At 41.9% G+C, this 15,334-nt stretch overlaps 1 protein-coding gene across 1 annotated transcript in view; it reads right to left on the reverse strand.

Annotated features, from left to right (window-relative positions):
- The window catches only part of MTUS2 (microtubule associated scaffold protein 2), a 322,218-nt gene that overhangs the window by 298,278 nt on the left and 8,606 nt on the right, over positions 1-15,334 (reverse strand). The window contains exon 2 of the mRNA XM_074568409.1: positions 15,148-15,221. The gene's annotated coding sequence lies outside the window, so the exon portion shown is untranslated. The remainder of the gene's footprint in view (positions 1-15,147; positions 15,222-15,334) is intronic.

Consider the following 15,334-nt stretch of genomic DNA (forward strand, 5'->3'; position numbering starts at 1 on the left):
TAAGACAGCAACTTAAAACAAAATGCAAACTCTTTTAACAACATTTACAAAAAGGAAATAAAATTCGGTGTATTATGAAATACAGCCTTGAGGTTTTTTATAGTCTCAGGGCACAGATTGTGTTCTCAATATAATAAACCAATGAAGACCGAATAGTCTCAACCCCCTGAAATGAAATTTTAATGGAACTTGTAAATATGTGAAAACTGGATTCCAAATCAATTCACACTGCCTTTTGAAGCCAAGAAGAAAAAGCAAAAGAAAAAAACAGGAAAAAGAAATGTCTCTGAAGGAATGACTTTGAGACCTGAGAGGCTTTTCTGTATTCACTGATGAAGACAGGATGATATACGGAGACATGATACCCATGACAACATCTTTCAGAGGATTTAAAGGAAAAGGCTAGTTGTTGCAGGGTGTCCAAGAAACAACTCTGAACGTGCAAAATAGATAGCGGGAGCCAGCAAACCCTGGCAGAAACAGAAATGCAGTCAGGTTCTTCCAAATGGTTAGTGATGCCAATGAGCCTCTTGACAAGACCCACTTCTCAGAGATCAGCATCATTATGCATCACTATTTTGCATTTTAAAACCCTTCTTCAGCCACTGCACATTAAAACACACCGTTTCAAAGTGTCAAACAAAACACCTTGCCCCAGTAAATCAAGAGTCCATAACTCAAGTGTAACATTGTGGTAGAGTTGCTGGAGCTGCCTTAGTGCAAAGAGAAAGAAGACATTCAAGCCCCAGGTAGCTCTCTTGCTAATTCTTGACCAATATTCTGTTGTGATGCACTTAATGATGAAAGTCCAAAATGCTGAAGTCAATCCATAGAGTTCATCTAATGAACCGCTCATCTTAGACGTTAGTTATTACCAGGAAAGGCTTGTGTCAAAGGGCAGAAAACTGAATTTTCTAACTTCCTTGCTAGTGATTGTCTGCAGAATTAAGAAAAGAAAAAATATTAGAACTGACCCATCACTATTGATCAAGCATAATACTTATTACACAGCAAAAATATTTTTACCAGCATCCCCAACCAGCTTCACCAATTGACAATCTCTGGAGATGAAGCAGCGAAGTGTAGCACGAACATAAACGTGCTGTGGGAGGCACAGACAAGTGGTTGATGAGCGAGGCATCAAACTGGTCAAGGATCAGGTGAAGATGTGAAGGGCTTTCAGGGCTGAGGATAAGCGCTCTCTACTGTCTTGGCCACCAGAGAGGCAGCAGAGGAGGTTGGCACAGAAGGTGGTACAGCAGGGAAGACCAGCCAGGAGAGTGGTGTACACTGCTGTGTTGGAGCAGCAGTTGCATCAAAAGTGGGGCACTGAATATCTAAGGGGTGTTACAGGCAGAGTGACAGGATTTGAAGTAGGATGGTGTGCAGGTAATTCCCTGCTGTGGGTTTGGGCAGCAAGTAGTCAACTGTGCCCTCTGCACAGAAAAATGTGCAGAGAAAAGGAGTAGAATATCTATTTTAGCTGCATGCTTTGAACACTGATGAGTCATTCCCAGAGAGGAACCAGAGATGGGCTACGGTGGCAGGAGATCAGGCAGGTCAGGATTAAAAAAGTAGTCTTGGAAAGAGCTGACCTAGCAGTGGTAACTGCAACTGTGAAAGGTGGTCAAACCAGGTCAGTCCCTGTCAGGAACTAAAAAGAAAGCCTCGGCCCAGGGATGGAGAGGAGAAAATGGATTTATAAGCTATATCTGGGCAAAAACTTCAGCATGTTTCCAAATAAAATGTTTTTCATGTGAAGTGTACTGTCAACAGCAGGAACTTAAATCTGAGAACATTTAATATTTTCAAGTGAAAAAGCTGAAAAAGTTGAGGAAGAAAACGTGGCAGGTATGGCAAAGTTTGAAGAGACCCATCAATAGTGGTAAAAAACCAGCAGAGTCTTTTTTCTGAAAGCTGTTTTCTTCTTTCTTTCTTCTTTCTTTGTCAAAAGGTAAGCTTTCCCTCTCCCTCTTCCCTATATCCAGACTTGCATGGCTATGATCCCACCTAACACAATTTTAGGTCAGTAGAGCAACACCAAAATTTTCTCCTAACTGAACCAAAACATTATTTTCAAGGCATCTCAGTAAGAACCTGTACATGCTCCATTATAGTTTGTGTCCTTTTCTAATGAGGAGATGAGCCTTTTGGCAATATGATATTTCCTAACCCTCACCATGGTTTTCTCTTTTGCCCAGGTGAAGGAAGGAGGAAAATCAGAAACCCAACAGGTCTGGAAGATTTTTATTGATAGTGAAATAATTGAGGAGAAGGGTAGGGGTGTTGAGACAGGAATTTACAGGAGAGGGCAAGGGAATGGGTGAATTAATTGAGGGAGACCAGCGGAGCACCTTATGAAAGAAAAACCTGGTTGATGACTTCCAGGGTGCAGAAGGTGGTGACAGTCAACACCTATTGTCACTCATTATCACAGCAAGTTTATTCTCAATCATTTATATGATACAGGGGAAAAAAATATTTTGTGCAAAGAAATTCTTCACATTTGGGGTCAAGTTTGGTATGGGGAGAGAGCTCGAGCTCCTTCATCTACTCTCACAAACTTTCTTCTACCTCTCTGTCACCACTTGCAGTATGAGCAAAGCAACCCCCTTCCTGTGCTTCAAAGTTTCATCTTCACTGAACATTATCAGAAGTCCCCAGAGTTCTAATTTATATCCTATTACAGTACTACATGGGAATCAGATGCAGATGCCCAGGAAATTTTAGCAAAACAGTCTTTGAAATTTAGTACAAGTGGAACATGTATTCACAGCAAAAATAAAATAACATTGGTTTCTTTAAAAACTGTAGCAGGTTCATGATTTCATATATTCTGTTCTAATCTAGAAGTAGCATAGACCCCTAAGTATATGAAATATTTATATTACCTTTATGAGTGAAAACTGAGAAAAATTTACATTCTAAAGCCAGCTATACACCTATAGTCAGGCTTCCTCCATTCAGAAAATTCCTAAGTGGCAAATATCTAACAAATACATTCTTCAGGAGGATTTGGGAGAGAAGCATTGTCTTTTTTTCTTCACTTTTAAATAAAGGGTCTTGATATATTCTTGATCTCTTCTCATATTGAGAAGTGGAACAACTGTTTACTTTTCTTCTACTTTCTATGGAACCAGCATGCGAAGCACACTTTTGACTCCATAGAAACAGCATTTTAAATATAAGTCAAATTAATAAAGCCCTGAAATTTACAGGAACCAATTCTCAAGCAGCACCAGGGGCAGACAGAAAAAGAAGAACGCTCTTGCAAATCAGAAAAGGGGTGACAGGCTCCAAGCTTCCTACAGTTATTTTTTTGAATGGTTTATTATGTCAGTGAAGACTTCCTCTTCCTTTCTTAAGAGTTAAATTCAGCAGCCTGAATCTTTCCTTCAGAGACATCTTTATAGGTGATAACTGTTCAGGAGTAATATTTAGGTGGACAAAAGGCTTAAGTTTTACAAAAGTAAAAGTTATATCTGGCAATTTTTTCTTTTTCAGAAAGTCAAAATTAATATGAAGGGCTGTATCCCAGTATTCGGTGATGCAATATGAATGAAGACATTGCAGGGAAAAAAGTATTAAAACCTTTAAGAGAGGAAGAAGAGAATCATCGCCAAGGGTTATTTTTCCTGGGAAAGTTCTTAGCTACTATAGTGACGGATCCTGACAGAGGAACACAGACAAATCCATAACTGCAGCTCAAATGTAAACAGATGAGATCTGACAGGAATTATTTGAATGCTAGAAAAAATATAAATGCCAGACTACAATCCCATTTACTTTCAGCAGGAAAATAACCGAGCCTACACTTACTTACTTGAAAGAGTCGTTAAAAGAAATAGAGTAGAACAAATTTAACATTGAAAAACCCTACAATTCAAAAGTTATGTGTCATTCCTCCAAAACCTCATAATTAAAAATATGTTACAATACATTTATTTGTCAATTGTCAGTTACATCACTTTTTCTAGCTTTTTCCCCCTTAGACTGTAGGGATTAGAAGTTTACACATATGTATAACATGTGTGCAAAGCAGGCACTGAAGAAAAAAATCATGAAATATCAGGAGAACCACAAGAAAAATTAGTAGGACTGCGATGAATATCATTAAAATCTACTAGAAAAAACAGAAAGTGAGGAAGACTGTTTCAGACGTGGTCCTTATAGCATGCACAAGCCATTGCAAACTCTCCATGAACACGAACTACATGAAAATGAGCTCTTTTGGGAAGAACTGGATCCCCAGGCCTAGGCATGCACTCCCACTACATCCCAGCCCCAGCAGAGCAACACACCTCCATGCTGCCCTGTCCCCATCTTTCTCAACTGATAAAGAAGCCCAGATGCAATACCAGCACAGTGGATCCAGAAGTCCTTGAACAGGATGAAGAAGGGTCACCCTCCATCCCGTACCACCTGCCCAGCTAAGCAGCTGCAAGCACAGTGAGCAGAGAACAGGGAAGCACGCAGAGAAAGTCTGCAGAGCCCTACAGACAGCAATGCTGGATTTTTGAGATTTTTGAATAGCTGAAGTGCTACCAGCGTTCAGACCAGCTAAAAGGAAGGATGCTCATGTCTTCGTGTTTGTTACTCACTCGTGGCAACTGCAGATCTGAATGAGATACAGCATTTCCTTGAAAATGCACACCCTAGCACGTACCACTCAATTTACTCGTTCTCCAGGACTATCACAAGTTCAAAGCCCTATGTGGAAATACACACATCACCAAGATCAATAGTGCTGCCTTTTATACATCAGAACTCTCCAGCTCCACGGTTACTACTTCAGCATATATGAAAGATTAGCAGGATATAAAGGGATCAGGTTCACCTCCATGTGTTAAGACACTAGAAAAATTAAACAGGGGGGTCTTTGACTCTAAATTACTTCTGAAGTTAAGATGGAAACTGAACAAGTTACCTGCCGTAACATCTTCTGAGTAGAATATTGGTATTTACTCTAAGGTATTAAATCATCACCTTGTTTCTTAACAGTCTTAATACCAAAAACAAACACAGCCAGCAACAGAGTTAACATTATCACCAGTAGCAGTCACCTAGCAGAGGGCTGAAAGGTCTTCTGACTTTCTGCAGTGCCCTTGTCAAGTTAGTCATCAGTTGAAGACTTTTCATTATCTAACATTAAATTGGGATTTGTACTCATCAGAATACGTAAGCTTTGAATACCGCTTTGGTAGAGACTGCCTACTCCAGCCTACCTCTTGGCTCTCTGGCTGCCGCAGCCCCTTCACAAAGTGGTGGTTACTAGCTCTCCACCTGAAGAGAAGCTCTGGGATTTGAGAAAAGGAGGGCTACTTCCAGACGGAAAATCTGACATCTGTTTGCAGCCAGCCTCCACCTTGCATTGGGTCTGTAAGTGGAATAATTCGAAAGTCAGTTCCCACTGAGAAATTATTTTCACTCCTAAAAAAAAAAATTTCTTCTTGATCCACTTAAGCTTATTAAAAGTGTAATTCCCACCCCAGTCTTCCAGAGATGCACATTCTAGCACTAATAGACAAAGAAAGGACACTCGTTTAATTAAGGGAAGTCTTCTTTAAATGCTCTGGCAATACCCCAGTGTGGTTGGGGGAACCATTCACACCAGGGACTACTCTTGGAGCAGCATGGGCTCCCCCCTCGCCCACCAACACAGTTTCCCATCACTAGCCCAGTGAGTTTTAGCACTCCTAACACGCCTTCTCGCTGACCCTGCGTGCCCCCAGCACATACCCTCGGTTTTACGCTATAAGTACCCTGGTGCTCACCATATTTCACAGCCTTGAATGGAAAAAAAAAAATGTGCATAGAGTAATAATTATGTTTTACAGGGCACTGTATGGGGCCCAGAAGAGAGCCCGAGCTGAGCACTGGGTAGTGCAGAACAACTCTTGGCATAGAGCAGGGGGCAGCAAGCACTGCGGGCAGGTCACTCCCCTGACACATACTCGGCTCTCGTGCGTCAGTGTAGACAGACTAATGAGATCTGAGGAGCCTCCCCACATTTGCAGGTGGTGACATAATTCTTTTGGTTCACTTCAAAACCCTTTGGGAACCTATAGATACAGTGGTACAAGAAAAGAACTAGGATGATATTTGAAGTGAAACAGAGGAACTGCTCCATTGTAGCTTATATTGGACAAGAACAGAATATAGGTAAGTTCTGGAGGCATCAGTGTGAACGCCACCTATTTCTCCTTGCCACATTTGTCACCCTCAAAGTAAAGAAGTTCCTCCTCATCTAAATGTGAGGAGGAACTTCTTTACCCTGAGGGTGGCAGAGCACTGGCACAGGCTGCCCAGAGAGGTGGTGGAGACTCTTGTCTCTGGAGACATTCAAAACCCACCTGGACGTGTTCCTGTGCAACCTGCTCTGGGTGACCCTGCTCTGGCAGGGGGGTTGGACTAGATGATCTCCAGAGGTCCCTTCCAGCCCCTACCATTCTGTGATTCTGTGTAATTCACAATTTCATTAAAAACAGAAAGTCATTGTTGCCCTCAGCAAGAATTCAGAAATTCTTCTCAAAACCTAAACTGGATAGGGCTTTCAAGTACATTTCTCTATGGCTCAACATCTAATCATAAGAAACTCAGGTGGCCACTCTGAGATAGAGTCAAGAATCAACAGAAAATGAATGTTTCATTTTTGTGGTATCTGCCTTTGGACTCTTTTGGGGCCACATATGGCTCCAGTTGAGAACATCCGCTCAAACGTGTAATTTCATCTGGTAGACATCCAATCTCAGAAGACCTAAAGTATTGCAGATGCTCTAGTACGCCTGTACATGTGCAACAGACATTGTATGGATGGTGTCCTGGAGTACTTAACTTTACTTTTTTTGAGTATTTTTTTCCTCTTTGAGACAGTAAATTATATAAGAGGCAGTTTTGATGATTCAGGGAGGCAGCTACAAAGAAGAGACCTCAATTGCTTTCTTTTTAAAATGTGTACTTGTAAATTAAGAAGCATTTCAAGATTAGGCATCTGTCCAATTCTTTTTATCATTTAGCGTATTATGCTAATGAGGATGCTGTTTCTTTAATTATCATTTGCAGAAAAAATTGCATTCGGTCCCTTGATCTTCCTTAAAACCATTCCTATGCTTGATTCCCCCATAGGCTTTTAATCACACGGCTTCAGTGTGAAACTCCGCATTTGAGAAAAACTCTTCTCAAAACTGGTTCACTGAGAAAGTTTAAATTGTTTTCTCTCATCTGAGCTATATCCCCTACCACTTGGCAGCTTAGGAGAAAGGGCTAAAAGACTCACACTAATACTGGCTTATGCACTGAATGCAGCCTAATGCCGAAACCTATTATGCTGCACATGTAACAGATACTAAGTGCCAGGGCTCGGTAGATAGAGGTAGAGAGACAACTGAAGTGAGCTATAAAATAATACTGTCCTGTGACACTTCACAGCAGAATTCAGTAAAACCTATTTGAAAAGCACTTACAATGCACGACATCAGCTGTTAACTTCATTATGCAAAATTACCTGCATATGATGTTAATGGGCATTTGTTACTACTAGTCAAATGGCTCTACCCGTTTAGTTTTGGTGTCATTTTCTGGTTGTCCCGACAGAGGCTCCTGTAACCGAAGCCCTGGGTGGGAGACACCCTGCTGGGTGTACAAAGGCTGGTGGTGCCTGTCCTGCGCCTCTGAGCTCACCCCGCAGCATCCCTGTACCCTTGTGCTGCCAAAACACGGCAAAGCCTGCCTGCATGGGTTCCGGGTCAGGGGCCCCATCTCTCCACCCACCCACCCACCCGCCCTGGAAGCATCCTCAGTGGGAGGCACTTGCCATGGTACCCCCCTCACCTCTCCCTGGGGTGAGGATGGGAGGCTCCACTGGCCCCAAACCTAACCTACTCCACCAAACACCTAATTGCAGTGTCAAACAAGGGCCATCATCAATGCATGTACTCTCCTTTGGAGATGCCAAGTCACATAAGCTTGTCTTCTCCTGAAGGGAGGAAAAGCCCATCTTCTGAGTCATCTCTGGAAAAGCACTGGCTTCAGCCTCTGAGGCAGGCTCAGGATCCCCCTGACATTCAGAGGGCAGGTTATCAGCATCTCTTGGTTTGAGCAGCTGCCACCTTTGAATGAGCCTTTCGATATTTGCTGAAATGCAGCTCTGAAACTCTTGATGCCTACCATGTTAGTGTCTCGTGCAAGCTGAGCTGCACACGTGTGATTGACAGGGATGCTGGGGACGAGCAGAACTCCCCTAGGCTACTACAGAAGGAAAAAGGAAGATTTTTTTTTTTAATTTTTTAGCACACACATTGCAATAACTAAACAAAATATATACTCCAGTTACGGTATATCCATTTAGAGTTTAACTGCAGTATATGTCATGCTATGCTTTCATCCTACAGTAAAACTGAAAGAAATACTGGGTTTCTTTACAGCGAAGACACGAATTGCACTAACATCTTGAAGCAAAGTATTTACAAACAAATATTCTGACATCTCATTTATCTGTTTTGCCATAAAATTGGCTTATACATGATTAATTATGAAAAATAAGCATAGCATGCTTTCATGCACTTTTACTTTGAAATCAAGGTCACACTTTGTTTTGAAATTCAGAAAAACAGTATGAATAATATAATTAACATATCAGAAGATTCTTTGCAAGTAATGTTATTTAAGCAGGCTAAACTAGGAGCTTATGAAGTTGTTGCTATTCTGTCATTGCAGATGGATCATGTCTTAGCCCTTGTTTATATCCTTCATTTTATTTGACTAATCCTTTGTACTGAAAGGATGCTTGGAGTATCATCCCTTATTCTAAGCCACACAACACTGAATGAAAACAGTGTTCTTGTCCCAAAGCATGCACAAGCTGATTCCTGCTCTCTGGACTCCATGCCAGCTGGGATGCTGCTCCTTAGAAACAATTCAGCAATGGTGTGGTTAAACATGGGAAATCAGTAACTTAGAGTCATAGAATCACAGAGTCATAGGGATTGGAAGAGACCCTTAAGAGTATGGTAGCACTGTGTTCATAGAATCATAGAATTGGTTAGGTTGGAAAAGACCTTCAAGATCATCAAGTCCAACCATTAACCTAGCACTGCCAAGTCCACCACTAAACCATGTCCCTCAGCACCACATCTACACATCTTTTGAATACCTTTGGGCATGGTGACTCAACCACTTCCCTGGGCAGCCTGTTCCAGTGCCTGACAACCCGTTCAGGGAAGAAATTTTCCCTAATATCCATCCTAAACTTCCACTGGCGCAACCGGAGGCCATTTCCTCTTGTCCTATTGCGTGTTACGTGGGAGAAGAGACCAACCCCCACCTCTCCACAACCTCATTTCCGGTAGTTGTAGAGAGCGATAAGGTCTCCCCTCAGACTCCTTTTCTCCAGGCTGAACAACCCCAGCTCCCTCAGCTGCTCCTCATAAGTCTTGTTTTCCAGACCCCGCACCAGCTTCTTTGCCCTTCTTTGGACCCGCTCCAGCACCTCAATGTCTTTCTTGTCATGAGGGGCCCAAAACTGAACACAGTCTTTGAGGTGTGGCCTCACCAGTGCCAAGTACAACTTCTATAATCCACCTGAATACATCCAGTAAGTCATTCTGCAGGTTCTGTGCTCAGGATACTCAGCTGCCCACATACATTTGTGCTGAGCACAGTATAATACTGGGAGATGCAGGTCTCAGACATCTGGATGTGACCATCTCATGCAAACCATCTTCTGCCCATAGAGCTCCTCACAAGCCCTCACTGAGGCTAGATGTGCGAGTCAGCTCTGGAGACAGAGCAAGACGACATGCAGACATGGACATTAGGAAAAAATTCTTCACAGAAAGAGTGGTTAGACACTGGAATAGGCTGCCTAGGGAGGTGGTGGAGTCACCATCCCTGGATGGTGACTTCACCATCCCTTAAACACTCCCTGTTTAAGACTCGTTTAGATGTGGTGTTAAGGGATATGGTGTAAGGGAGAACTTTGTAGAGTGGAGTTGATGGTTGGACTCGATGATCCCAAGGGTCTTTTCCAACCTAAATGATTCTACGATTCTATGTCACTTGCTTCAAATATTGAGAAGTGAATTTCTACATGCATGCTGCTCTAACCAAGTAAATTTTATTAGTGATCTGAGTAACAACCATTTGTTAAGACTGTACTTCTAAGACTTTCACAAAGGACAAGAAGAGAAAATATATCAATTTTTGACCTCAGCTAGTGTCCTTTCCCTCTGCCTCGGATGCAGTCCAGAGCCAGCCCCAAAGCCAACCACAGCATGAACTCCATCTCATGAAGTTCACCTTGTCTGCACAGCAGCCTAGCAGCAACCACAGGCTTGCAAAAGGCCATATGGACTGTGAGCTGACGACCGTAGAGGTCTGACTGACAAATAAGAGCCTCCCCATGTCAACATGAATTGTCAAAACACTTGCAATTCCTGTATGGCAGAGCTAGAAATGGAAAGCAGTGCTTTCACCGTACTGCTGATATTTGAATAGCTTCTTTTTTAAAAAAGGGCAAACAACTTGTTCCACTGAAAGCTTGCTTACAACTGCAGTGACTGGGCTCAATTTCAATAGAAATTAGAATTGCCTTTTTCAAAAGGAAGCTCAATTCTATTAAAGGTTAAGAAGGTAACAGACAAAAACGTGATAAAAATCAAGACTAAGAAACACTGTACTTATTTAAGAGAAATAGGGCGCGCAGAAGAAAAAGGCATGGACACTGCACGTGCAAAAAGAAAAGCAGAATCTTGAGTATTGGCAAATCATTAGCTGAGACAGAGGCTGAGGTCTGCCAGAAATCCATCAAATGAGGCACTCCTCAAGCATATATACTTGAGGTTATGAAAAATATTGTCACATTAAATTTTATTCTAGCAGAGAATCTGTTCTGGAAGAACTACTTTACTAGTAAGACTTCGGGAAAGCCTGCAAGTTCTAGTTCATTTCTTAATGCAAAAAATAGTGAAGTCAACTCTAGCTGATGTTATATTGGACTCCTACTGGATACAGGTGAACAATTTAACTAGAAAATTACGATCCACAACAGGCAAAGGGCAACATTCTAATTTCTTTCACAACTGGAAAACAATGTGTAATCTTAACCAATCTCTAATTTACTTGTTTGGATATTTTAGAAAGACAGTTTCTCAAACCTAAAACAACCATGAGCAAAACTGAGCAGGGGGAAATCATCACACACAAAAATATAAAAAGGACCTAAGGGATGCTTTATTACATGCCCCAAAGAAAAAGAAAATCACTGTGCTACAGCCATGAAAGAAAGCTTTTTTGGTTGAAGAATCCTGGCTAAGTAGAGTGACAGCAGCAGCAGAGAAACCTGTAAAACAAACCCACAGTACATAACAGATGGGGAAAAAAAGACACTGATAGCAAGGAATACAAATTAACATTGCAGAAATGCAAGCAAATGATGGAAGAAAAAAAAACCCACACACATTATAAAGCTATGGTGAGGTTTATGACAATAGGAGCTCCTCCCTGAATGGAACAAGGATAAGTGAATGCCAGGCAATGGCTTCAATAACTGGTCATTCCAGATAAAAATCAAACGATTCTGAAAAAGGCAAGTGTATTTCACAACTACTTCTACTCCGTGTTTAGAAAGATGCAAGATGCTTCCTATATTCGCATCTTACAGTGATAACGACATACCTCCCATGCCATCAGTAACTGGAGAGAGCTTTAAATAGCCCCTCAATTCAAACCCTGCATTCAAGAGTAGAGGGCAGATGTACCAGTAAGTTTTAATTCAATGACTGCTGTTAACAAACACAGGAACAGCAGAAGTTCGAGGTGATGAAAGAGTTAACATCAAAGCAGTGTTTAAAAGGGTTAAATGGGATAACCTAAGCACCTATCGAACAGTTAGCCTGACATCAGTGGTAAGGAACAGCAGGGAAAGGTTACCATGGGACACAATCAATAAAACATTGAAAGACGGTAGCATAATTAACACCAATCAACACAGCTGTATGGAAAATAGGCCTGGTCATGTAAATCTGATCATTTGTATGCAGTTACATCATCATTTGATAACGGTAGTGTGCTGACAGGACATATTTCTAGTCCTAATTTCACACTACACAGTGATTTAAAAATCGTGCTATACATGAAATCCTGAATTAAAAGATCCACCATACTACATCAACACAGCTCACAGTAAATGAATTTCAGAAGTGGCTAACTAAATGGAGAATCAGCATCCAGATAACAGATTCCTTGTCAGTCCAGCAGGAAAAAATGAGGTACAACATTTGGAAGCTGAGAAGAGCTACAGACTGCCTCAAAAAGGAAGGCTTATTATTTGCTGGAACAATTTACCTGTGACATGGTAGATTCAGTACTACTGGCACCTTTTAAATCAAGACCTTGATCTCTTTCAGGAAGATATGCTAAATAAAGAAAAATTAAGGGACCACTGCTGCTGTATCCTGCATTTCTCTGACCTGCACTGAGCAGGCAGTAAGAATAGATATTCATGTGGTCCACTCCAGTCTTTAAATTTATAAGCCTAGGAAACAATGACCCAGACGTTATTAATCCCTCTTGAATTTAATGCAATAAGTGAATCATGCTTAATCCATCTGATACAGTATAAAGTGTCTTGAGTATTTCTATGGGATTTCAAGTGTAATCCAGTGTTAAATTACTGGATGACGGTTAAAATATTATCAAGTGGCTTCCCTGAATTTCTGATTTTTAGCTGAAAGCAGAAAAAAAAAAATCTATCCCTCTTTGAAGCATCTCCCTAGCTGTTGGCATAAATATGGAGGCATGGTATCAAACTCTTGATCCACAAATTCCCATGTAGACCACTTTGACTTATTCCTTAGAAATTTATATTTTTTTTTAAAGTATTTCCATGGCATGTCAGAATGCCTCCTGTTAGGTACATCTGAAACTGTAACACACTGTAACTTCACACTAATCTCTCTTACACAGGGTTATGCTCTTGTATACCCAACAGCTTCCCATGCAGTGCTCTAAGACCAGTACAAGCGAGGTGAAAGCCACATTATCTCTGCTAAAACAGATATTATTTGGTCCTGTCTATTTGAAACAAAACACAGGGGTTTGAAAATGCCATTCTTGCAGACAACTCTGGAATGGGGTAGGAAAATTTCTTCTCCCAGGTTTGCAGCAAGCACTCAAATTACAAAATAGCCTCCTACGTTTCTTGCTGTATTCGACATCTACTTGTGGCACAATTTTCCCCTTCAGAAGCTGGACACCTCTAACACCCATCACAGAGCAAGTTGATTTCAAAGATTCCCAAAGCATTTTCTAGCTGATGGCCTTTAATTTCCAATCCTTCTAGCCATAAGAAATCAAAAACTTCAAGCAGCTCCTCACAGGCCTTACTTTGAATGCCATTGACATGTCATCTCAGAAAGAAAGAGGACATGTTAGTGAAACAAGGACTCGATACCTGTTAACAGTGAAACAACATACCTTATGGAAGGGGGAGCTTTAATGTGATCTTTTGGAGAAAACTACTAAGAAATTACTTCCTCTGTGTTTTTTCTGGTGCACATGCCACACAGAAGACAGTAACACATTAGTTCAATCACGCCAAAACCACATCATCTGTGACTGAGCATGACTGCTGCCAGAGACACAGCTTTTGACTTGGGTAAGGGATGGGATGTGCCTCCCCAAGCTCCTGTGACCATACAGTTCCTGTCACACAGCACTGTCCCCAGAGGCATCTTCATGTATGAAGAGTCCTCTGAAAGCCAGGGATCATGCCGTGATGTTATCTGCTTCACCTTTCTGAGCCCTGCCATTCCCCGTCAGCCTCACAGCCTGGGCTGCAGAGGGAGACAGACACGGTATAGGATTTCCTACTGAGGACTGGGATGATGGGAACATCCTTGACAATGACCTGAGTTTGCTTTCTCTTTGCTTCCATCTGCTTTCTGCCCTCAGACTGACTACCACAGAAATGTCACCGCTTGGGTGCCCCCTCATCATGTGCAGTGCTGCAAGCTAGAGCCATGTCCCCAGGCTTTGCTGTGGTCCTGATCCTCTCCCAGTGCTGGCTGCTCTTGCCAGACCTTTCTGACTCCAGGTCAGACCAGGTCCAAGTCTCCACAAAGGCATTGCTTATGCCAGGGTGCCATCAGAACTTCTCCAGCCAGGATGCTTTTTATCGCTTGAGGGACGGGACTAGACCTGTCCCCAGGAGATGCATATTCAGGGAGGCATATGCTGGGCTACATGGACAGTTGCTCTTGTTGTTCCTCCCCATGGTTGCTCAGCCAGCAGGACATAGCAGGCTGTCACACCCTACTGATGCACTGGGAAAATCAACTGTGAGCCTGCTATAAAGCCAGGGACCACAAAAGGAGGCTTTGCCCCACCATGACCTGGTCATCACAGAAAAAACAACCTCAGAGCTCTAGTTTTATTTGGTCCCTCCAGGGTTTGGCAGTACCCCGTGCAGTCAGCCTCCCTCAGGAGCCGACACTGTCCTGTCTCCATTTTCTTGAGTCATTTGAGGTTTTGGGACCATCGTCAGCCTGTAACTGGTGAGCAAAAAGCCAAAGCCCCCACCCAGGTGGCAAATACTGCCCTGCAACTTGCCAGCATAGCTGTCATTTTTTTTTCCAGGTAAAACATCATTGCTGACCTCCCAAAGGCTTCAGCAAGCATTGTTATTGCTCACGACTGAACACAACCTCATTCCACTACAACACAACTTTACCAGGATCCGTGCCATGGTCATCTCCCAGCCTACAAAGTTGTACCTTCCCAAGCATGAAAGACTATCTTCAAATACTGTCATATTATCTCAAAGTAACCAGATTTAGTTTAGTTAAATAGTACATTAGGTTAGATATTCCTATTTTCAATGCATACTATACCTCCCAGACAGAAATCAACAACATTAGGAAAGCAAAGGTCTATTTTTTGTTTGATAATTCCCCCAGTAGAAGAGTCTCATGGTCTGCTTTGAAGTCAGCTTTGTCTCCGTTGTTAATACAATTGTTAGAGGGAGTTTTCTTTTCATTGGATAGACTAGCGCTAATATAAAAATCAAAGGCGACTTGCAAAAGAGTTCTTTGGTAGCAAATACATTTAAAAGATCTAATCAGACATTAATAATACAGAAGACAAACTTACCCAGAATGCAGGAAAAACAAATTTTACTTCCATTGGTGATAGTTTGCCCTAGAAGACAGTCCCAGGGTGGAAACCTTTAAAAAAAACAAATAAAAGACTCATTAGAATTGGAGTCAGTAACAAGGCCATACACTATCAAATCTTTTGTAATCACAGTGCTCAAGATTAAACATCCTGCTCTTCTGAT

The sequence above is a fragment of the Larus michahellis genome, chromosome 1 (genome assembly GCF_964199755.1).
Source record: "Larus michahellis chromosome 1, bLarMic1.1, whole genome shotgun sequence".
NCBI lineage: Eukaryota > Metazoa > Chordata > Aves > Charadriiformes > Laridae > Larus > Larus michahellis.